Below are 25,126 nucleotides of genomic sequence, written 5' to 3'. Positions count from 1 at the left end.
AAGAGATTCATGTACATAATTTATATTGGGATGAAAGGCATACTAGGATGGGACATAACAAACTGTTGCTTCACTAATTGTTCCCAGGATTAATGGATTGTGTCAGCATGTGCACCCCTTACAACACTTGCCACTGCGGTCCCATGCATGTATTGAAATAATTGTGTGATATAGGCCCATCTCCTACAGAAACTTATGCTGGTGTATAGCTTTACACAATACAAGCAGTCCCTTTGGGATTTCTAATGCTGATGGAGGGACTAGAGACCACAAGCCCATCTGATCTGAGGACAGAAGGACCAGAATCATGCCTGGTGCCTATAGTGTAAGTGAAAGGAAGAAAAGCCTCTTTGAACCCTCTTCTGTTCCCCATAGCCTCCTCCTCTGCTTAGGACCAAGCACTATTTGGGCCCCCAATTTAAAAGGATACAGAAAATTAAAGTACAGCAGGGACCTTCATGTCCTTTCTAGACTCCTGTTTCATAGTTAGTCCCATTAGCCTAAGGAAGAAAGGATCATCATGGTGCAGTCCCTGGAAGCATAAGGATTAACAACCCTGGAAGTAATGAAAAAAGATGCATGCTGATGTGAAGAAAAAAGATGCATGTGCAGTTCAAGTTCATCTTGGCAGAGTCGTATGGAAAATGCCAATCCAGCAATTTGAACGCTGTCTGGAAATGAAATGGATGAGAGGGCTGAGAAAGTAATGGCTCATTCCATCAGTGAGTGTGAGCTACAGCCCAGGAGGCTGCAGTCACTAATAAACCCTCCCTTCTCCCCTCCTCCCTGCTATGTGCACAGGGTGACTCTCCTCCACAAATACACATCAAGGTGACAGAAGACACCAATAAAGAGAGATTTGTTTATCTTGCTGGGCAGTTACTGCTTTCTGGTGAGAGACATGAGCTGAGATGTTCATGCTGCTGACAGCAGTGGCTGAGGCTAATGGCTTTACCTATGACTTTGGGGCCAGTCACAGTTACAGACTAAAACAACAAGGAGTACTTGTGGCACCTTAGAGACTAACAAATAGTCTCTAAGGTGCCACAAGTTCTCCTCATTGGTTTTGCTAATACAGACTAACATGGCTACCACTCTGAAACCAGCCTAGGGTCTGATCCTACAAGGTGCGGAGCACCCTCAGTTCCCCATGAAGTTAAATCACAGCCAAACTAGGGCAGGTGTCTTGGAAAGGAGACAGGGGGGCCAAGAGCAACTTCCCTCTCCTAGCCTATGCCTGGCAGGGGTAATGGTAATTTTTCTGGCTGCCCTTGAGAGTACAAGTGGGGGAGAGAGAGATGCTAGCGTTGCCAAAGGGAGCAGTCTGGTTAGGGCCGTGGCACTGGCTATGTTGGCTGGGAGGGGAGGGAGGAGTCCAGGAAGAGCAGTCTGTCCTCATGGTGCAGTTCCATTCTATGCATCTGATGAAGTGAGCTGTAGCCCACGAAAGCTTATGCTCTAATAAATTTGTTAGTCTCTAAAGTGCCACAAGTACTCCTGGTTTTTTTGCGGATACAGACTAACACAGCTTCTACTCTGACACCCAGTACTTCTGGAGATGTGCCTCAAATAAGTATAATAGCTCCAGGAACCTCTGGAATGTCAAAGCATCTCCTTTCCAGCTTTAAGCTGTTTCTGTCTCTGAAGTGGCACAGTTTGGCCATGCACCCGTTGGCACCATTTCTGCTACAATACTGATGTAACATGTTGGCGCTGTGTGTGTGTGTGGTATTGACCTCTAAAGGTTGTACCACAGAGGTGATAAAGGACCTATTACTAGTACCAACTAAGGAAGATCTCCACTAGTTTATGTGATAGATTTTGTAAATCCTCCCTGCCTCCTCAACCTTTTTGGTTTTGTTTTGTTAAGCCAAAAGTTTGGGCCTCAAGTATTTCTCTGTGTAGGTTTTCAGTAACACCCATCATCACAGTACCTGCCCATCTGAACACTAATACTATGCTAATCAGTGTTACAGTTAAGCGTCCCTTTACAAAAGTTGGTGTTCCACGGTTATATGCATCTCATTGTCACCTTCCAATAGGTAAGGGTTTCCTCCATGGATACCCAGAGTGTTTGACCCATTTTTACTCTTCATTCTCAAACATGGTGAGCTGTAATAATCACTTCCATGGCAGTTAGGTTATGTAGGATAGTAGTTCTTAAACAGTGGTCCATGAAAGGCTTAGCCTGAAAACTGACTGAACAGAATTCAAACTATATATACAGACAATAGAGTTCCAAAGGGGTCTGCACCTTCGTTCAAAATTTTTGGAGGGTCTGCAAATGAAAAAAGGTTGAGAACCGCTGCTCTAGGGACTTGTGACCAATCATGATGTTTTTCCTCGGGTTAGCCAGTGGGGGTCACCGAAGAATAGTGCAAAAAAATCTTTTATCCTTACCCTCTTCCCCCTGAAACACACATATACGAGCTGTGCATGCTGACTCTGACTTGCTCCCAGACTGGACTCCTGAATGTAGATGACCCCAAGACATTACATTAGCAGTAATATATACAGTATACAGTAGCTTCTGCTCTTTTGTGTGTTTTCTTTTCAGCTGACAGAAGCATGCAAACAGAGCCAAGGAAGCCCTGAGCCCCAGAGCAGGAGCCTGTTCACAATTCACTTTGCCCATAGTCTGCCTTGAAGCTGCAGAGGCAACAGGTTTTCCTGCTCAGGAGAAATGGTTGCCTCAAGTAATTCCTGATGGGATAGTAACAAATGCTTATAGATAGTGGACCAAATTCTGTTCTCAGTTTCACCTGTGCAATCCTGTTGACTTCAGTAGAGGTTGCGGGTACATATGTGGCTTATCAGTTATTCATGTGCAAAGTTCTCAAAACTGGGAGTTGTATTTCAGCTTAATGAGTGGAAGTGACAGGTCTTGCAGAATGCTGAATAAGAGTGCAGGTAGAGTCAGGCTAATAGAGACAAAAGTTCATTGCCGGGTAAAGGGTAAGTAGCAGGGACAAATGCAGCATTAATAATATTTTGGCCTTCTATGTTATCTTTCATCTAAGGATCTTAGAGTCATTTTTCAAAAATTAAAGAAACATTACAATGCCCCTGCAGGGTAGGTAAGTATCATATCTCCATGTTACAAATCAGGGAACTGAGGAACAGAGAGGTATAAGTAACCTGCAAAGGCTCATATGAGTCAGTAACAGTGCTGAGAATAGAGGACTCCTGGCTACAAGCCCATTGCTCTAACTTTTAGACAACATTTGTAGGGCAAAGAACATTGATCAAATCTATAACAAGGAGAAAAAGAGATCTGGGGCAGTGGCTGCATGCTTCAGCCCTTCAGTCTTAACTGGCCCATTATAATTCAGGTGCCTGGTTCGGTTTCTGTTATTGCAAGCCTGTAATTAACCCAGTAAGGGTATGTCTACATTGCAGGTGGGAGATGTAATTCGTAGCATGGACAGACAAACTCACACTAGCTCTGCTGGAGCTACCATGCTGAAGTGAGCTGTAGCTCACGAAAGCTTATGCTCAAATAAATCTGTTAGTCTCTAAGGTGCCACAAGTACTCCTTTTCTTTGGGCAAACACAGACTAACACGGCTGCTACTCTGAAACCTGTCACACGGACTTTGTGGCACAGTCAGGGGCTCAGACTAGCCACCTGAGTTTAAAGCCAGGGATCGAGCAGACTTGGATGCTGCCAGCTAGCTCAAGCTTCCACCTGTCTGGCAACATCCACACTTCTATTTTTAGTGCATCAGCCTGAGTCTATCTACTTGTGCTGGGAATCACACTTCCCAGCTGCAGTGTAGACTTACCCTTAGAGCAGGGTTGGGCAAACTTTTTGGCCTGAGGGCCACATCTGGGAATAGAAATTGTATGGCAGGCCATGAGTGCTCACAAAATTGGGGTTGGGGTGTGGGCGGGGGTGAGGCCTCTGGTTGGGGGTGCAGGCTCCGTGGTGGGGCCAGAAATGAGTTCAGGGTGCGGGAGGGGGCTCCGGGCTGAGGTGGGGGAGTGGGGTAGGCAGGGAGGGCTCCAGCTGGGGGGTGTGGGTTCTGGGGTTGGGCTGGGGATGAGGAGTTTGGGGTGTAAGAGGGTGCTCTGGGCTGGGACTGAGGGGTTCAGAGGGCAGGAGGGAGATCAGGGCTGGGGCAGGGGGTTAGGGTGCGGGAAGGGGTGTAGGTTCCAGCTGGGAGTGCAGGTTCTGGGGTGGGCTGGAGATGAGAGGTTTAGGGTGCAGGAGGGTGCTCCTGGCTGGGATCTAGGGGTTTGAAAGGCAGGAGGGGGATCAGGGCTGGGGCAGGGGGTTGGGGCATGGGGAGAGGCTCAGGGGTACAGGCTCTGAGTGGCGCTTACCTCAAGTGGCTCCCGGAAGCAGCTCCTTCTCTGGCTCCTACATGGAGCTGCGGCCAGGAGGCTCTGCATGCTGCCCCGTCTGCAGGCACTGCCCCTGCAGCTCCCATTGGGATGCCAGAAGGGGTCACTGGTGCGCGCAGAAGCCAGAGTGGGGCCATGCCGCAGTTTCCAGGAGCCCTTGCGCCCCAGCTGGAGCACTGGAGTGGGGCAAGCCCCAGACCTCGCTCCCCAGCAGGAGCTAACGGGCCGGTTTAAAATGGCTCACAGGCCGGATCCGGCCCGCAGGCTGTAGTTTGCCACCCCTGCCTTAGAGTCTAATCCTGTTTCCAATGCAAATCTCCCACTGACTTCAGTGGGAGTAGCTTGAGGCCCTAAGAGAAGAGCCAGCAGGTTTTACTGGACACATTTGGCATGACCTGTATCTACCTAAAATGCTTTGGATCCATTTCTATCATTCCAAAGCCCTGGGCTGAAATACTGAAGGAATGAGACCCATTGCACAGGAAAGTAGGAGGGCTGAGGAAAGTAACAAATACTCATCTGAAGGTGTGATTACAGACGGGTACCTTACATTAACAACCCCTCTAGCAGTTTCAGAACAAGACAGTGCAGCCTTTCATATGCTAGTAAACAAATCCAATATTATTATTGCAGCAACAAACTAGTTAAGTTTTCAAACTGATTTCCAGTACAACCCCATTTTTATCTAGCAGAATAATAGTATTCTTATCTCTGTAGTCCCTTTCATCACGAATCCCAAAAATGCTTCACAAACCACATCTTACCAGCTACAAAAACTGGCCATTTTAGCAGTTTGTTTTTTTTAAAAAGATTAGTTGAGAATTGAAAAATATCCTTCAGAGCCTTAGAACAATTCTTAATAAGGGCTGTGTCTGAATCCTCTTATTGTTCCCTATGGTTCTCAGAAAACCTCAACAAAGAATATTTACCAGAAAGACTAAAATAATCCTGGACTGGAACATTCCTTCTAGAAAACAGAACAAAAATTGCAATAGCAACTTATGTAAAATACAACTTTATTTTGTAACCTTATCCGAAGATATTTAACAGAACTAAATAGCTTGCTTACAGAGTCACACAGAGGGAAAGAGAATGATGAAAGTATAGTGGGGTTTAAAATGAGGAGGGCAGTTTTGAACTGGGTCCTGAAGGGATTATCTTTATGAATTATTCATGTTGCAGTTGCTCCCAAAGTGTACTGGGGGCTATATCAACACATTGGGGCTTAGACATTGTCTCCCTAAGAGCTTATTGTCTCTGAGGCTGAAGGGGGAAGAGGAAAGGACTGTTAGAGTAAGAGAGGGGAGGGAAACTGAAGGGGAGGGAGGTAGAAACTGGGAAACAGAAAAGATGAAGAGTGGGAAACACATGCAAAGCGGGGACAATGAAATTAGGCAGTTTAGGGGCTGCAGTGGAATGGGAGAGGAGGGGAGGGATGAAGAGGACCAACAACCAGTGGCAATACATCAAATCAGGACAATCCAGAGTCAGAAGTAAGCCAATGATGCTGCGAAGACTCCTCTTGGCTTCTACTTCTCTTCAGGTGTCAGGGACACTGCTGGGCCCAGTGTTCTAAGTCCAGTGTGAAGATTGGGAGGAAATGCAAGTTCCTGACTCTACCCACTACATCATTGGTTGTACCTAGGGCTGGCTGCTTTCAGGAAGGTGCCCTAGGATCTGTGACTTTTTTCGCCTTATAAGCTCTTTCTGGCTGCTGCTGCTGCTGTTCTCCATATAGAGCTGCTCAGTCTGGTGCCCTGATAAACCCCTGTTGACCCGTGGCGGTGAGGGCTTTGTCGGCTCTGACTTACCTCCCACACCCTGTGCTGGTATAAATGGTAATAAAATGGATGATGTGACTCATCACATGTCTTTGTGTATGTTTGTGCATATAAATATATACATCAAAAATTGTGTTAAAGATTATTGTTAAGGTTGCAAAGTCAAACACTCAAAGCTAGGAAAGGCCAGATTTCCAGTTGCTTGTTCAGCCTTAATTTGGCTACCTTGTGTGTTCATCCTGTGCACTGAATGAGGCAGGAGTCCTATGTAAAAAATAGAACATAATCACGTAATTAAAAACTGTATGATAATGCTGATGCACAAGGGGGCAGAATTAAGGTAACATGGGCAACTGTAAATTTGGCATTTCCTAACTTTTGACTGCTTGACTCTGCAACATTAATGATGTTCTTTCAACTTAGTTTTACTTGTGTGTAATTTCCTCGGTAAAAACAAATTTTATTAAGTTGAACTGTAGCAAACCCACATCCTCAGCAGGTTTGAATGCTGAACTTTCAGCATGGTGACAGGTTTCAGTGTGGTAGCCGTGTTAGTCTGTATCAGCAAAAATAACGAGGAGTCCTTGTGGCACCTTAGAGACTAACAAATTTATTTGGGCATAAGCTTTCGTGAGTTAGAACCCACTTCATCAAATGCATGGAGTGAAAATACAGGAGCAGGTATAAATACATGAAAGGATGGGGGTTGCTTTACCAAGTGTGAGGTCAGTCTATTGATTTATCTCGTTAGACTGACCTCACACTTGGTAAAGCAACCCCCATCCTTTCGTGTATTTATACTGCTCCTGTATTTTCACTCCATGCATCTGATGAAGTGGGTTCTAACCCACGAAAGCTTATGCCCAAATAATTTTTTCAGCATGGTAGCACAGACTGCTACCAATTCAGCTACAGGACAGGCTATGTAGAAGGAGATGAGGATAAGGCTGTTATCCCAAACCTGGGGTTTGGGTTGCTAGATCCAGGTACTGAATCCAGGGAGTGGTCAGAGGCTGGCTCTTTCTCCCACTCCCTTAGAGTTGGGGGAGCTGGCACAGTGACAGGATAAATGGGCCATGCGTGTGCGGAGCCTGGCCCAGCTGTCTTCTTCAGCAGCTCCCTAGCGTCCCCAGTGCAGTGCTGTTGACTTAGCAGCAGCGCACCATGACTCCAGGCCAGCCTTGGAATGTTCAGGGATTTTTGGCAGGCTGCCAAAATGTCCCTGAGGTACAAAAGTGGGGCAAGGGGCATGGGAGTTTTCAACACTTTCCGTCTCAGCCAGATTGGGATGGGATAAATTAGTAGCCTGAGAGGATTCTCTTTGCTGAAAATCAAAGACCTGCGACGAAAAATCCAGGTCGCAAGAATCCTTTATAAAGGAAACTGTTGGGTAACCTACATACAGAGGTTGCTACCAGCCCTGCTATAATGGAAGACACTGTGACAGGGTCTAAAGGCCTTGCCGAGTGCTATCAACTAATGCCTTGCTTAGGCCTCACCCACAGGTGCCATGAGTGCAGGGGCCTGGACTAGATGACCTCTTGAGGTCCCTTCCAGTCCTATGATTCGAAATAGTGAGCTAATCAGGGGAGGGAAAGGTGGAAAGGGGATGAGGGGGTCACCCAAGCCGAAACGGGTTTCTAAAGGGATCTCCTGCAACCAGTGTGTTCTAAGCACCTCACGAATGAAACCCTGAGGAAGAAAACGCTGAGGGCAGGGCTACACTGCAGCAGAGCAGCTGCTGTAGCGCTTCAGTGAAGATGCTACCTATGCTGACAGGAGGGCTTCTCCCATTGGCATAGGTATTCCACCTCCCTGAGAGACAGTAGCTACGTCAACAGAAGAAGCCCTTCCATTGACATAGCAATGTCTACACCAGGGTTAGGTCGGTTTAACTGTGTCACTCAGGGATGTGGCTTTTTCACACCTGAGCTACATAGTTATACTGATCCAATTTCCTAGCGGTGACCTGGCCTGAGTGAAAGACTATTGGGGTGGGGTGGGTTTTTTGAACTGGCTGTTCCACCCCATATGAATCTTCCACATGCTGGAGAGCTGCAAAACAAGAAGGTCCTTGAGAAGGGAGTTTCTGTACTGGAGGCAAGAGGAGAGGAAGACCTGTATGTGGATCTTGACAGGGATGCACTAATTATTTCATTGGCTATTTTTACAGGGTAAGCAGCCTTCAGGTGTTTTTTTGACAGAAATGTTTTGAGTGAAACTACACTAAAAAGTGCCAGTTGGAAAATATTGAAATGTTGTTTGCCACCATTGCAGTGATTGAAATCACAGAGAGACCCTTGAGTCCAATATAATTTTGGTTTGCATCTGTGAGCCAGATGTACGCTCCCAAAGGAAAGACTATTTGGAGGCAATGGGCTAAACTCTGTTCTCAGTTATGCTGGTGTAATCTGATCATTGTCAACTGTTATTGTGCAGCTGTTAAATAGTTGTCATGTTCTTCCCCAGAGGTGGCCGCATCTTATAGGGCGTTAAGGACATTCAGTGGGATTGCATCTGTGTAAATGAAAGCAGAATTTGACCAGAATTTAAGGGTGGGTTTCAGATAGTGAGAACAGATTTTTTTATTAAAGGGACACACTTATGATGTAGTTTACTTTTTTTTCTGTACCTATTAAACCCTCTGAAGCTTGAAACTGAAATCTGTTTCTCTGTTATCTCTTTTCCGCACTCCATTGTTCACATGCACATGTGTGTGCACACACAAAATTGTATGACTACATAGAAGAGGCTAGGATGGCCAGATAGCAAGTTTTTTTTAGACACTTTTTTTTCTGGGGTGGGGATATAGTTGCATATATAAGACAAAGCCTCTAATATTGGGACGGTCCCAATAATATCAGGATATCTGTTCACTATAGAAGAAGAGGACGCTTCAGAGTCAACGTCACAATGACAAGCCGGTTTCATTTGGTTGTTTAGAACATAGCCAGCTCTTGTGAGTTTAGCATCACCCTCTGAGCTATTTTCCCCATCCTACCATGAACTACACTGGTGTCTGCTTTATATATGACTTGCGTACACTTAGTTTTGTAAGGCTGACTCTCCATTTCTAGCTCTGTGAAAGAACGGATCTATGTACCCAGTTAGTGCTTCACAGACCATGGACAATACAAAAACAGACCCCTTTTTAGGCAATTTCTTGCACTGAAAGACAATGTGAAGCACACTGAATACAATCATCTTACACTTTATTAAATTTATTTATCGCTAGTCTCTCATAAGACAAGTTTGCCTGCATTGATTTTCCTCTCCAGACCATTTGAGCTCTCAGACACTTTGAACTGGTCCCTGTGTGTTTGACATGGTTTGTTAGCTTTGGATATACAACAGCACAGGCTGCTGAGTCTCTGAAGCCAATTGTTTTGCATTTGAACTTTCTTGGTCTTTTCATCGTGAGGCTGACATGCAAGAGCAGCTTCTAGCTGAGAGAGGTTTTGCAAACCTCTCTCATATGTGTCCTAGTCAAGCTGATTAGCCCATGGCAGCAAAAGAAAGTCTGGCCACATAGGGAAGAAGCGTGTGCTGGATGCTGACTGGGGGTCGGTTCTGTTCTGTTACACTAGTGCAAATTTTGGAGTAACTCTGGTGTAATGGAATGGGACCCCATGCCCCCAGTTTCCTTGGCAGGGTTTGCAGACACATTGGGACAAATTCAACTCTGGTGTCATCAATGGAGTTACACTAGAGATCATGCTGGGCCAGTGTCTCTTTCTTGTACCCCATATGGTGAGACTTGAGCCCTGATTGTGGATTACATGTGACTCCAGCACAGGGTCTACCATTTGGGAATACCACTCATGTAAGGAGCTACCCCAGACAGCATAGAGAGAGTGGAATATCTTTATGCTGCCCCCTGCCCCTTATCATCATGCAGAAGAGGAAGTATAGCTGCAGCAGCCAACTCTAACCATTCTGGCCATTGCAGGCTGCTCTAACCCTTAAGGCTGCTCTAACCCTTAATCTGGAGACTGGAACAGTGACATAAAGTCCCTTGACTCCCTCAGCCTATGAGTTGCACCGAGCTTGAAGCCAGAGCCTTTGCATTCAGTTCCTGGCACGTTAATACCAGAAAGATGTAGACAAATTGGAGGAAAGGCAGAGAGATAATAAAAATGATTAAGGGGCTGGAGGGACTGACTTGGAGAAAAGACTAAAATAACCAAACATGTATCACTTGCCTTAAGGGCAACTCAGGAGCCTATGATAATGGTCTGGAGGATTTCATTACTAAGGGTGGGGTGGAGGAGGTGGGGGTGGGTGGGGAGGAATTGTTTAGGTGATCCAGGGGCAGTATGTCCTAGCTCTTGTATAGCAATTTTCATCAGATCTCAAAGTGCTTCACAATGGAGGTCAGTATCATCATCCTCACTTACAAATAGGGAAACTGAGGCACAGAATGGGGACGTGACTTGCCCAAGGTCACCAAGCAGGCCAGTGGCAGAGGCATGAACAGCATCCAGATCTCAAGAGTCCCAGTCTAGTATTCTATCCAGCAAGCAATGCTGCCTCCCTGAAGCAGCATTTTCTAGTGAACAGGGCAAGGATCACAGGACCAGAAGTGGGTTCTCTTCCCAGCTCTGCAACTAACTTGTTGAATGATCTTGCACAAATTGCTTCATTTCTTTGTGTCTCAGTTTTCTCCTGTGCACTGCCTTTTGCTTTTTATGTATTGCAACTTTCTGTTTCTAACAACCCGTGTGCAGAAGCCATTTTGTTCCCAGAGATCAGTGCAGGCCATTGGAAAGGACACTGTGTAAGCTCTCCCAGGGAGACTTTACTTTTGTTCTTTCTTATCATCTCTTAATTTAAGAAAGTTACTGTTTTCTCTGTGCACAGAAAATAAGTACCTTTCTCCTCACCCCTGGATAACTGAGATAATGAATTTTTGTGGGCTGTGTTGAGATCTATGGATTAAAAAGCCCTAACATTATATTTAAAAGATATTGACTGTTAAAAGTAATACAAAAGGAGTATTGCAGTAGCTTGCGTGTCTAACATAGAGTACTATATAGTGCTCTATATAGTACCTCATCCAAATGGTTATAGGTGGGAGTAATTGAGCAATGAAATATTGTAGGCTTGCCACAAGAAAATTCTGACTGGTGAGATGCAGCTGACATAGCGATGGTCTCCCAAACGAAGCTGGAATAGTTTCAGCACTTGAGCATACTTACAACTGGACTGGTCAGTGCACTTGAGAATATACTGTAGGGAATAGTTTCTTGTAACCTCCCTGCCCTTTGGCAGGACTGTGTGAAACAGGCCTTTCTGTGTCTAATTTTTAAGACTCTTGCTAGGGGGTGGAAAAGGAATGGCAAATGTGGAACCTCATTGTCCTGCTCCAACTGGTTTGTGGTGCACATGAATCCACAGCACCTGAGTTCTTGCTAGTGGGAAGCCACACACTTTTGCATAACCAAGTATTTAAAAGCAAGAGGAAGAATACATAGTTCTTCATAGTGCCTGTGTACTGAACCCATTGTTCATCATGCTAGACTAGAAGCATGTGCAGCAGATAGTTTTACATTTGTATGAAATATACACAGACAAGCTACACTGAAAGTATTAAGGGTGCATGGTTAAGCGTTTAAGTCACACATATATTTTTAAATAATGGAAATAATATTTCTGCACTCTCTTGTGCTGACATGGCTGAAATTTTGGCTAAATAAATAAATAAAAGTAACTTTTTGTATAGATTGAGGCCCAGATTCTCAAAAAGTATTTTAGAATCTATTGACATCCAACTTCCATTGGCATTGGTTTCAACTGAAACCAGTGGGAGTTAGGTGCCTAAATGCCTTTGTGGATCAGGGTCCAACATTTACACATGACTAACATTATTCACATGGCTATTTGCAGGATTGGACCCCCTAAGCATGGAAAACTTCTGCCAAAAGAGCAAGAGTTTTAGAGAGGCCTTTGAATGGAAATTGCTATGCAGCCTAAACTAGAGAGGTTTTTTTTTAAATCTATACACACACATTTTTGATGTGCCCATTAGTGTTTTGGAGACTATTTAACTTCTTGACCTGGTGAGGTGTTAATTCTTTGATGCATACATCCCACTGAGACATGTTTAATTGTTTGTGAGGAACCTGGGCCATAACGATCTTGCCTTTGAGATCAGGGCTTTATTGGGAGTGTCTGTCAGAGACCATCCCCTCTCTGGAGTATGGGAATCACAGAACCACAGAATCTTTGTGAACACCCACACTAGCATTTTCAGAATAATTTTAGCCACCTCATCTGACTGTACCTGAGTGCAGTATCTGAGCTGCCTGTCATGAGGCTTCACTCACTGTACTGTGATGTTGCAAACAAGTGTCACAGAACTCCTGCTATGTGACGGAGCTGTGGAAAACCTACTGGGGTTTTCGCACATAAGCAGAGATCAGCTGGCTATGCAGTGGCTGGCATTTAACCTGCTAGCTGATACAGTTGAGAAAAAAACCTAAGTAATATTTTTGAATTATTTCTGGTATCAAATACATAAGACTTCATATTTTAACACGCCCATGGCCACGTAGGACTTCAGGGCAGTCACTATTCTGCCTACATGGACAGAACTTGGATCGTCCTGTTCCAAAAGCACAGGACCCTACTGCTTGGCCTAGTGGAGGAGACTCTCTCTAAGCTCCTCGCTGTATAAGTTCTATGACACAGTTGGGCTCCAGTTCTATCCAGTAGAGGGCAGAGCCACACATACAGACTAGTCACTTCACAGTCAGTCACCTTAGAAGTTTCAACTTCAAGTGAGAACAGCAACTCATTTGCGAGTCCCATAGGCAGGTGACAAACAACCGCCAACTTCAGTCAGTAAAATCATGTTTGTCAGGAGACTCCATGGTGACAGCTTTAAATAGCCAATTAACCTTAGCAGATCTCAGGGTCTTTCCTGAGTGCACACTGATTACTACAGTGCCTTGTAAGATATATTCTGGTATTGTGGGGTTCTTCACTTATTTGAAAGTCCGTGTTTTGATCCCTACTTGGCTATCAGCATGGTTTGACCATGGAGCTTTCAACACTGCAGCATAGATCTCTACTCTTTGAGCTAATGGTGTAACTTCATTGTCTAATAGCAGTAATAGGATGTTATCCTTCAGTGGGCTGTGGGGGGGATGCAGGACACACTTTGCTTGTTTGTTGCCTATGTCCCCTGTCCGAGGAATCCGAACAAGGCAAACTAATGTGGCTAGGTTGCTATGGGTATTGTCCCATGGACTACTATGGTATATTAATCTCCAGAGCTGATTAAAAATATTTTGGAAACAGTATTTCTGCCCTTCTTCAACCATTGTACCACCAAGAATTGATGCAAATAGTGTGGTCAGCACAGAGCAAATTGATGTCAGAAATCTCCATCATAAGTTGCCTGGCTTAGGAGCGACCATGCGTAAGAACTATGAGACAGGCACAGAACATTGGTCAAATTAGTCTAACGTCCTGTCCATTAAAGGGAGAGTGAGATTCCGTGCACAGAGTGGGGTTCCTTCTTTGACTGATCAGCACTTCAGCTCGGGCTAAGAATGCAGGAAGATGCCCCCTCAAAGAAGGAAAAAGGAGGGACAGGGTCAGGGAGGGAAGTGAGGAAAGAGACAAGTGCAAAGTTAGTTCTTCCTAAGGGGGAAGCTACTAGTTTTTAAAGCCATCCTATTCTGTGTTAGCTCGAAATATAGTATCTTTCTGGTTACACTTGGAAATGCAGTCTTGTTGATGATGATGAAGGTAATTATCCAAAAGAGGGCTAGAAATAGTTAATTAAAATTTGTATTCTCAGGCATTCTGCATAAATAAATGGATCAAGGAGGTAGGATGGCTTAAAGGATTTGAAATGGATGTCAAGCTTTTATTATGGTGCTTTGAATCCAACCAAAGCTAGTATATTAGTGACAAAAAGTTATCACCCTCTGATGGCTGTTTGGCCCAGGTGAAATGCCACATCTCAATCTATTTCCTAATATACAGAAAACCCCACTATCGCTGATGCCACACATTGCTCCCTCCTTCATGACAATCTTGGTGGAGAGATTAAGTAACTTGCCCAGTGCTACAGAAGGAATTGGTGACAGAGCTGTAAATGGAATCCAGGAGTGCTGGCCCAATACGTGATGAAGCCCCAGCCCCAAGCATGTTCAGTTGGTGGAATATGTCATTGCTCTTTCTGTTTAACATTCTTTGGCTCTTCTCATGTTAGATATTTACTGAAGCTAGGCCTTTCTAACGCACTTCAAAAAAAAAGGAGATCTATTTCTGTGGATAGCACACCTCTCTGCTCTTCCATTCACAGAAAACTTCCCTAAGCCTTTAGTAATGCAGAAAAATATTGCGTGTACCTGCATCTCTGTTTACCTGTATGTCATCATATGTTCAGTATATGCAGATTTGAAACTGTCATGTCTTTTATTTCCTGTGTACTCCACCCTTCAATTTCTACAAACTCTCCCTGTGTACATCCTTTAGGAGCTATTGTGTTCTTAGAGCTGCTGCAGCCTGTTGCAGAACAGGACACAATCTGTTCTCAGACTTGACTTTTGTTCTTTCTCGTTTTCCTAAACTTTTTATAAAAAGGTACGTGTGGCTGAAAATTCTTTTGCTCTTTCTATATTGAAACATTATAGTATGACTGTGGACATATCTGTTTCTGTTTGTATAGCAGGTGAGCATTAGTGGAGAGTGGGACAGAGAGAGCAGGTAGTAAGCTGAAGAACAAAACTGAACTGAAAAATTTCCTACAGCTTTTGCCATTGTCTGGGTTGGGCACAAGAGAAGATGCTGTTGGTAGGGATGTCAAGGTTTTCAGAAAGAATCATCCAACTTAAAATAACTAAAGCAGCATTTACCCATGCCCAACACAGAGTGGGGGAATTCGCTCTGATTTTATACTGTATTTACCCAAGGGGTTTCTTACTACAGTTGAGGTGTTTTCTTGTTTCCTCTTAAGTGTAGTTCACATCTGTTATGCATACACAGATAAAACACACACACATACACATGAAATCAGGCAAAGATGCTGATGTGGGCAGATAGAAATGGACATTCAGACCCAGACGCACATGTCACTCATTTGTGTCTTGTATATATAGAAATGTTCTTCCACTATGGCAGAGCTTTGTAAGGCAAGATTGAAGACAGATTTAAAAGTAGATTGTACCCCAGGGGAGCTCATGCCTCTGAAACATTGGAGATGCGATGGCAGGGTTTCCCAGACTCCAGAATAATGGTCCTAAAAATGAACTCTGACACATTGGACGTGATACTGCAGGGCTTAGTGGGCAGGAGAACAATTTCCATATCAACATTCAGAGAGACTTCAGGTGCAACAGCCTATGCAGGGACAAATATTCATTTGACTTTAGGTGGGAAGAAGAGGCCTCACTTTATACTGGGGCTTCTTTTCAAGCTGAGTCAACAAAGGGTCAAGAGCTCAGCATGTGCCAATATGAAACCAGGGTTCTTCAGAAAATCCCAGTGCCACTGCTGAGTTTAGGAACGTGAACCAAGGTATCAGATTCATCAACGTTGTGATGATGCGATGTATTAGGGCTCTAGCCTTTCTGTGCTGGAGACCCAAGTTCAAATTTAGGCTTGTCTGGAAGGTCCCATTCTAGTTTTGTTTGTGTAAACCCCCAAATAATGACAAATTGACACAACTGGAATTCTCCAGTCAAGGGGCTACAGAGTAGAATAGGCAGTAGATAGTTCATGTCAGGGCTGAGATGCATCAGCAGAGCTGTGGGAGGGCCCAGAAGTAGAGTGAGCAGAGGCTGTAACAGCTCCGGATTGAGGTGCATTGATAGAATTGGGGTTGGAAGCAGGATTTGTGGTAGGATGTGTTGCAAATCTGGACTAAGATGCATTGGTAGAGCTGTGTTTTGAGAAAGGGTGTCCATATTACTACATCAGGGGTGTTGCAAGTTCACCTAAGTTCCACAGAGAGAGTTGTGGAAGGGAAGTTCGGATAACACCCCTGTCACAAACACTACGTTTATTCACTTGGGAAAAAAAAGTAACATGTGTTAGTAAATATATAAGAACAGAGTTTTCCAGTGGAAAACCAAGCCACAACTGCCTGAGTAAATCTGCCTTCTGGGTACTCTGTCCACTGTTTTCTTTCCTATCCAGCAGCACAATAAATAATAAGGGAGAAGAAAGGAACCAAATTTTTGCATACTTCCAAAAACAAGAGTTGAGCTATGGCTGGAACATGGCTTTATTCCTTGACAAAGGTTCATTGAGGTTACCTAGCAGCACAGGTGTGCTCAGCACTCTCCAAAACACACAGCATTCTGATTGTAACAGAATTGGTCGTGGCTTTCAGTTGAAGCTAAAGGTGTAGCATGACTCCATTCCCAGTGGGTTCATCTCAGAACCAAGGCATTCTGGGACTTACAGTTCCCAGGATGGTTGGAGATGTCGGCCTAGCAGCAACAAATGTTGGGAAGGAAAGCTGTGTGAGAAATTCACTTTACTCCATGTGGAGAGACACCTGATGGGTTTTGCTGTTGGGTCTTTTCTGTCAAAAGGCTTTGGAAGAGCCTTGGACCAGGGCTAAAGGGAGAACAAAAACACTGGATAAAGTTTCTTGAGAAAGAGTTGGGGGTTGGCTAAAAAGCCTGAGAGAGCTTATCCCTGAGAGGGGAATTAAGGAGCAACTGGTGGTGTCATTATTATAACTTGGAAAGGAGAGCATAGCTGGAGAATTTGTTTCATGTGGACATCTTTTTGCATTGGTTCTAGGAAGGAATGGATGATTATAGTTGTTGTTATTATTATTATTATTAGGTTTGGCTAGAGACCTAAATGAACTCCCAAGAGCAAGGGAAACTCAGGAAGGGACTGTACCTGATGGCAGAAAGGTAAGCAACTGTTACACTACCTCAACAAATACTAAAATTTGGTATTAAGTGAAGAATTGGCTACTTTATTGAATACATACAGCATAACAGGAGTGTACATTAACCAAGCCTTCTGAAAGTTCTACTTACCTATTAGCTTGGGATGAGTTTCTCTTTTTTTAAGGCCAAGTAAAATATCACTTTAAAATGTTTTTCCTTTTTCATCATTGTAAGGGGTGGGTGAGGAGATTGTGCCCAGGCTGGTAAGTTTACTCCAGCCTTGTGAAATAGTCACAAAAACTCTCTGGTAGTGTCCTGAAATAATGCTTATTGGGTCTTATTTGAAAATGGGGAGGGACTTTTTTTTGGAGAGTGTCTCTACTACTACAGTTATCTCAGAGTCCATTTCCTGGGTGTTACATCCTAGAGATTGTGAATTATAACTGGGGTTGAAAACAATATATATCTGGATAGCAAAACCTTCCCCCTGCTAGAAGCCAGCCCTCTTTCCTGATGAGAGAACCTGGTAGGTTTTTGTGTGAGAAGATCTTTCTGACTGCCTTAGCTTGAACTGAGCTGCAAGAAGGCTGTGTGATTCCCCCCGACCCTCCCACTTCCCACTGAGAAATTCAGGCTGCCTCATGCCCTGTGGGTTTGACAACTCTGCCTATCGGTAGCCCTGTCTCTTTCTCATTTTTACAATACTGTACACATGGGGTTGCTGACTTGTCACACAACCTTCAGGTATCAAAATGGTTTCCAAATTCCTGTTCCCCTTCTTTCCACAACTATCTTTCTAAGTTTATTAATAACAAAACTGAGACCAGGTAAAATATTTGCATGAAAACGAGTACTTATTCCCAGTACATCAAAACTCTGAGCTCAGAAAGGTAATCTTCAGTCCTACCCTGTTCCAAGAACTCTGAAAAATATATCTTCCTAGCCCACTAATAATAGCAAGTTCTTGGTAGCCCTTATTTCTTATTTCCCTGCTGGCAGATTCAAACTGCTTAGTGGAAAATAAATGATCTGAATTATTTTTCCTTTATAAATTCTGAATGACTCTTTAAAAAAAAAAACTGCAGGTATCTTGAGGTGACAGTTGCAGCGATACACCATGTGGATATTTATTCACGGTCTGTGTAAAGCAAAGGCATGTTCACTTCTGTAATAAGTGCTGCTAGCCAACAATGATTCTGAAGTATCAGCTATCTTCCAAGACCAGATAACATCAGCAACACAACATTTAATATGGACTCTCTTTCCAAAAGCAGAACCATAGAAAATGATTACTAGGATTTAAAACTGGCTTCCGTCCAGTACAATCTTTGTAGAGCTAAGCACACATTGCATCCTATTGATTATGAAGTTTAGTTAAGTTTTGCATGGACTGTGAATAAGAGAAACTTTATATGACTTACAGGCATAAAGAGAGACTTAAAAAAGCCAGAGGAACGATTGTCTTCTCAAACGGATAATTGAATATATCCATAGTACCTTCCATTAGAAGATCTCACAGTTCTTCATAAACATTAACAAATTAAGTTCTCTGAGGGAGAACTGATCCCCATTTTACAGATTTGGAGACAGGGGCAAGAGTAGGCGGTACACTGAGAGAAGTGACTTACTGCAGTCACCCAGGAAGACCTATGCCAGAGTTGGGACTAAAAGCTGTAATATCTGCACTCACTCCTATCAATATACTACCATGGCTATAGGTCAGCTCTCACAGAGGTATACCTTGGACCACTGAAGTCCATGGCAAAGCTCTCAGTGACTTCAAATAGAACCAGAATTGTTTTTTCAGGCTTGCCTAGGAAGACACAGCACAGGACCGATGTATGAAAAAAACACACCAGGTCCTGAGAGATTAGAGAGCAACCCACAAGCAGCTATCCTGTGCAAAGAAATAGCTTAACACGTTTGAGCTAAACATGGTGTTTTGTGACGGGAGAGTAGGAGGGAGCAGACGGTGATAAAAAGGAAAGAGAAATGCAAAGGGGCAGAGCATTGGGGCAGATGGAGTATGAGGAAGGAGTAGAGTTATAAAGGAAGGGAGGGAAGGGTGTGGGAGTAGAAGGAAAAAATGGGACAGATGGAGGCAAAGGAGAGTGGGAGTAAAGTGGAGGATTAAATTTGGTAAGGCAGGAAGGTGAAAAGGGAAGGAAGGAGCTAAGAGCTGAGTAAAGGTAAGGGAGAGCAGAGAGGGAGATGCAACTTTAACTGCGGGTGGTCTCTCATGCACCCATAATACCAACTGTGGCTTTGCCTATTTCAAAGTTTCCTAAACAAAAAGGGAAAATTCAAATCTAGCCTCCTGTGACTTAGTTTGTTGCTCTGTATCTTTTCTTTTGCCTCAATCTCAAGGGAGGGAGCGGGAAACAAAGGATTTACGTAGTTTAAAAAAATTAAAATACTTGGTCTCTTCCAGGGTTAGTTTGAAGGCTCATTTAATAGGAAAAACTTTGCATTTAATCCACAGGCCCATTAGGGCAAAAGACACAGCAGGAGCTAGTTAGACTGTCAGACAAAGAATAGTCTTGCTTATAAACCTCTAGTTCTCACTATAATCCCAAAATGCTAAATCCTGTATTTTTTTAAAGTTTTTCTACAATACAAAAACACAGTTTTTCTTATTTTAATTTAGTGCAATAGTAAAATGTTCACAAGCAGTCCAACCCTGCTCCTGCAGTTGTTAATGGTGATTTTACTACTGGCTGCAATAGTGGCAGAATCAGATTCTTGAGAGAGAGGTTTATTTTCATATGGATATATACTAACTCCCCACCCCATCACAGGCAAAAACAAAATAAAACAGAGACAATTAACTTTTTTTAAAATGGACCATATTCTTCTCTCACTTACATCAGCTTTGCTTTGTTACCTTCACATTCTGCTACATTCTCGTATGGGGTGAGAGAACCAGGTCCTGGCAGCTATCTTACTCATCATTTTGTCCTTTTGTCTCATCTGTGTTTGTTCTACTGTGTGTATCTTTAGTCAGGCTTCAGTCCACTCTTGGCAGCTGGATATGCTCTTTCATATACTGAGGCACATGTTGTCCATAGTGCAAACTTTGATAACTCCTCAGATCAAAGACTGTGACTCAGAGGGCAGTTGCATGGGCTTTCTTTAGGAGATGAGAAATAGTGAGCATGATTTGTTTCTCTCTCTGAGCTGTCAGGGCTTGTCTACACTGGCAATTTACAGCGCAGCAACTTTCTGGCTCAGGGGTGTGAAAAAACACCACCTGAGCGCAGCAAGTTTCAGCACTGTAAAGCACCACTGTAGACAGTGCACCAGCGCTGGGAGCTTCACTCCCAGTGCTGGGAGCTACGCCCCTCATGGTGGTGGGGTTTTTTAGCACCACGACCGCACAAGGCACATTAAAGCATTAAGGATTAAGGCGCAGAGGGTGGGACTCCCAAGAGATTTTTGTGGAATTCCTTGTCTGATACAGGATCAGGACAGGGAGAAAAATATCAGTGACTTCAACAGGGGTTGGGATATGCTCGCCAAACACTGATATGAACTGGAGCTGTGTGTGTTCTGAAAGGGGAGCCTCTGCAGACCCTGTAGGCAGCAATAAACCCCTGGAAACTGGCCAATTTTGAAGGTCTGAAACTCCTCAGGACATTGTCTTATGGGCTAACTGTTTTCTCCAACACCACAGTGGGATTCAGTGTCTGAGACAGAATTAGAACTTGGAAGGTCCTGGCATCCAGACCTATCTGTAGACTACTCCTCTTTTTCTCATCTTCTCTGATAGATTTGGGGAGTATATAAAATATGTGGATAGAGCCTGCATGCATTTTAGAAGGTAAAAGATTGGCATGAGACCACTGAACTTGCCACAAATGGCCCTAAGATCAGATTGTGGGCACTTGGAGGTCAACAAAGACTTCTTATTTCTCTGTCAGTAATGAAGAGTTTTTTACAAATGGGTTTTATATATAGCCTACTTATCAAACAAACTCTGACTCAAAGTGGCTTCCCCACAAAGCATAAAGCCTTCCTATATATCAGAATCCCAAATGTTAGCAGAGCCCACAGCTCTTGAATGTCAGCATTGCTTTACAGGAGGAGATACTGGTGATAAAAAAAAACCCTGTATTCACACACTGGACGTTATTGTAATAATCTTTGTGTAAAATATGCCTTGTGAAGTATCATTTAAAAACTAATGATACACACTGATCATCAATATTCTTGAGTAATGTATGTACAAAATGCATATTGAGAGTTATGAACATATGCTGACATTATCACTACGATGTGCTTATCAGACAAGTCTGGGGAGGGTAAAGCAGTTTCTCAAAGACAAAGGACAAACTGACACCTTAGCCAGGTATCATCAAAGTTGATTGATAATCACCTGTCAAGTGGCCATAGTTTGGCAACGAAGAGGGGCAGGAACAGATCAGTTTGTATTTTAGCAAACAACCACGTGGAACCTCTTTCACCCTAGATTCCATGTCTCCTTTCTCACAGCTGGAATGAACTTTATCTAGGGGTAAACCTCGGGAAAAATGCATTTCAGACGGTGACTGAACTATACAAGTGAAGGGCAAAAATACCACTATCTCTCTCTCTCTCTCTCTCTCTGTATATATATATATATATAATCTTACACCTAAGAAAACCAAGGAACCAGACCTTTGACTTTGGGGTTTCATACTGACCTGAGAATTTGGTCAGCCATTTTGCTGAGTAACCTGTTGTAAAGATTTTACCTTGGATCAAGTCTAGCTTGTTAAGTTTTAGCTACTAGAAAGTGTCTTATCTTTATTTGTCTTGTAACTATTTCTGACTTATACTTATACTCACTTAAAATCAATCTCTCTGTAGTTAAATAAACTTGTTTTATTTTTAATCTGAACCCATCCAGTGCTGTGTTTAAACTGAACTGTTTGGTAAGCAAACTGTGGAACACTGATCCTTTACAGGGGCAATGGACCTTTAATCTCTGAATTGTCCAGGAGAAGGCTGGACAGTGCAGAACACAAATTTTAGGGAAAATTTGGGACTGGGAATGTGTTGAGGTCACCCTACAAGTAGTAACCCAGGCTGGTGAAAGCTAGAATGTGATTGGTGTGTTGTTGACAGGTTGCTGAGGTCAGAGTTGCTGGACCAGGGCTGCAGCTATACACAGACACTCAGGGTGTGACCTTATGCTGGTAAGCTGTTTGTGAGTGGCTCTGGTTGAGAGCTACAACAGCAAAGCATTATAAGACACCCAAGGTTGTGGTGCAGCTGGTGACAAAACCCCTCACTGGTCTGGACTGCGCCCTGGAATGTGACAATACTATCCTTAAGATGCCTCAAAGTTCTTCTTGCTTTGCCTGCCAAGACACATCTGAGAGGTTAGGTATTTGAGAGGGGAGGAAGTTGGCAGCTGTCCTTTGTGCAATCCAATTTCTCTCTTTCGAATTTCAGTCTACTTGCTCTGCTGAGATATGGCCTTTTGGATCAACTGAGATACAGTCTGGAAAATCAATAGCTTTTCAGCCTTTATGACAAAATGCAGCAACATCACATGCTTGTTTCTTATTATTCTGAATACTGTTCTTTGTTTTGAGAAGAAAAGCATCTCTACCTGGCTGTCAGATTTTGGGCACTGTGTCAAAGAACATAAAATAATTATCTTTCACTATAAGTAGGACATTTATCTGTCTCTCTCTTCTTTTTTGTGTGTTACACTCAAATCTAATATAGGAAATGAGGGACATGTTAAATGTCTCTCATTTGTAAACAACAACGTAGTCACTTTTTGAACACACAGACAAATATGAAGAATATGAACGATGCCTTTCAAGTCATGGATTCATGGGGGAGGAGGGGTATAAATTGAAGCAACAGCTCCGTGTACCGGGCTTGTTTATATAGAAGACTTGCATTCTTTGGGTTTTTTGATGTCTTACTTTCTGCAAATTATTTTGTCTTTTAAGCCATAATAATCAGCATTTTAAATAATACCTACATATGAACAACAAATTGGTGGTACTGTGCCATAAATTCAATATTTCTGCAACAGAATTTGCAACTGATATCAAAGGGTAACTTGCCTTGTTATTTTTCTGATATTTTCCTGTTGCCTGTATACTCAAATAATTTAAAATCAAATTTATAATAAATTTTGTGCTAAATTCAACAGACTTAAAAGTGGGGTGGAATTGGTCATTTGACCCATTTACTTGCTAGTAAAAGGGCTACACTTCCAGTGATGGACATTTGTATATGCTCGGACCTGCTAGCTGAATGTAGAGGCAATTGACTACCTGGATTCTGCTTTCTCCAGGAACTGCTATACTAAACTGGGCCAGTCAAATCACCTCATCCAGTATCCCATCTTCAGCAGTATACAGTATGAGCTGCTTCTCAGGAAGATGTAAGGATCCGTGTAATAGACAATTATAAAATAACCTGCCCAAAGGGAAAGCTTCTTTGCAATGCCAGCAACTATGGTTGGCTTATGTCCTGAAGCAAGGGAGTTTATACCTTTTTTTTCCTCTCCAGTGTAACTGTAGATGTTCACACTGGAGCAGCTCCTCAGCTAGTGTAAATTGTCATAGCTCCATTGCAGTCAATAGAGCTATGACAGCTTACACCAGCTGAGGATCTGCCCCATTAGCTGTATAAATATCTAATCCATTTTTAATCTTACTTTTTTCAGAGTAACAGCCATGTTAGTCTGTATTCGCAAAAAGAAAAGGAGTACTTGTGGCACCTTAGAGACTAACCAATTTATTTGAGCATAAGCTTCGTGAGCTATAGCTCACTTCATCGGATGCATACTGTGGAAAGTACAGAAGATCTTTTTATACACACAAACCATGAAAAAATGGGTGTTTTCCACTACAAAAGATTTTTTCTCCCCCCACCCCACTCTCCTGCTGATAATAGCTTATCTAAAGTGATCACTCTCCTTACAATGTGTATGATAATCAAGGTGGGCCATTTCCAGCACAAATCCAGGGTTTAACAAGAACGCCTGGGGGGGGGAGGAGGAAAAAACAAGGGGAAATACGTTACCTTGCATAATGACTTAACCACTCCCAGTCTCTATTCAAGCCTAAGTTAATTGTATCCAATTTGCAAATGAATTCCAATTCAACAGTCTCTCGCTGGAGTCTGGATTTGAAGTTTTTCTGTTGTAATATCACAACTTTCATGTCTGTAATCGCGTGACCAGAGAGATTGAAGTGTTCTCCGACTGGTTTATGAATGTTATAATTCTTGACATCTGATTTGTGTCCATTTATTCTTTTACGTAGAAACTGTCCAGTTTGACCAATGTACATGGCAGAGGGGCATTGCTGGCACATGATGGCATATATCACATTGGTGGATATGCAGGTGAACGAGCCTCTGATAGTGTGGCTGATGTTATTAGGCCCTGTGATGGTGTCCCTGAATAGATATGTGGGCACAGCTGGCAACGGGCTTTGTTGCAAGGATAGGTTCCTGGGTTAGTGGTTCCGTTGTGTGGTATGTGGTTGCTGGTGAGTATTCGCTTCAGGTTGGGGGGCTGTCTGTAGGCAAGGACTGGCCTGTCTCCCAAGATTTGTGAGAGTGTTGGGTCATCTTTCAGGATAGGTTGTAGATCCTTAATAATGCGTTGGAGGGGTTTTAGTTGGGGGCTGAAGGTGACGGCTAGTGGCGTTCTGTTATTTTCTTTGTTAGGCCTGTCCTGTAGTAGGTGACTTCTGGGAACTCTTCTGGCTCTATCAATCTGTTTCTTCACTTCCGCAGGTGGGTATTGTAGTTGTAAGAATGCTTGATAGAGATCTTGTAGGTGTTTGTCTCTGTCTGAGGGGTTGGAGCAAATGCAGTTGTATCGCAGAGCTTGGCTGTAGACAACGGATCGTGTGGTGTGGTCAGGGTGAAAGCTGGAGGCATGTAGGTAGGAATAGCTGTCAGTAGGTTTCCGGTATAGGGTGGTGTTTATGTGACCATCGTTTGTTAGCACTGTAGTGTCCAGGAAGTGGATCTCTTGTGTGGACTGGACCAGGCTGAGGTTGATGGTGGGATGGAAATTGTTGAAATCATGGTGGAATTCCTCAAGGGCTTCTTTTCCATGGGTCCAGATGATGAAGATGTCATCAATATAGCGCAAGTAGAGTAGGGGTGTTAG

At 43.4% G+C, this 25,126-nt stretch overlaps 1 protein-coding gene across 2 annotated transcripts in view; it reads left to right on the top strand.

Moving 5' to 3' along the window:
• Positions 1-25,126, top strand: part of C9H8orf48 (chromosome 9 C8orf48 homolog) — a 230,925-nt gene that overhangs the window by 128,294 nt on the left and 77,505 nt on the right. The window contains exon 9 of one of the 2 annotated variants that reach the window (XR_012160954.2): positions 16,940-17,013. The exons of the other annotated variant lie outside the window; for it this stretch is intronic. The gene's annotated coding sequence lies outside the window, so the exon portion shown is untranslated. The remainder of the gene's footprint in view (positions 1-16,939; positions 17,014-25,126) is intronic. 2 annotated transcript variants of the gene reach the window in all.

Source organism: Lepidochelys kempii, chromosome 9, assembly GCF_965140285.1.
Source record: "Lepidochelys kempii isolate rLepKem1 chromosome 9, rLepKem1.hap1, whole genome shotgun sequence".
Classification (NCBI taxonomy): domain Eukaryota; kingdom Metazoa; phylum Chordata; order Testudines; family Cheloniidae; genus Lepidochelys; species Lepidochelys kempii.
Note: the sequence above shows the minus strand (reverse complement) of the source record. Positions and strands in the feature narration are given on the sequence as shown.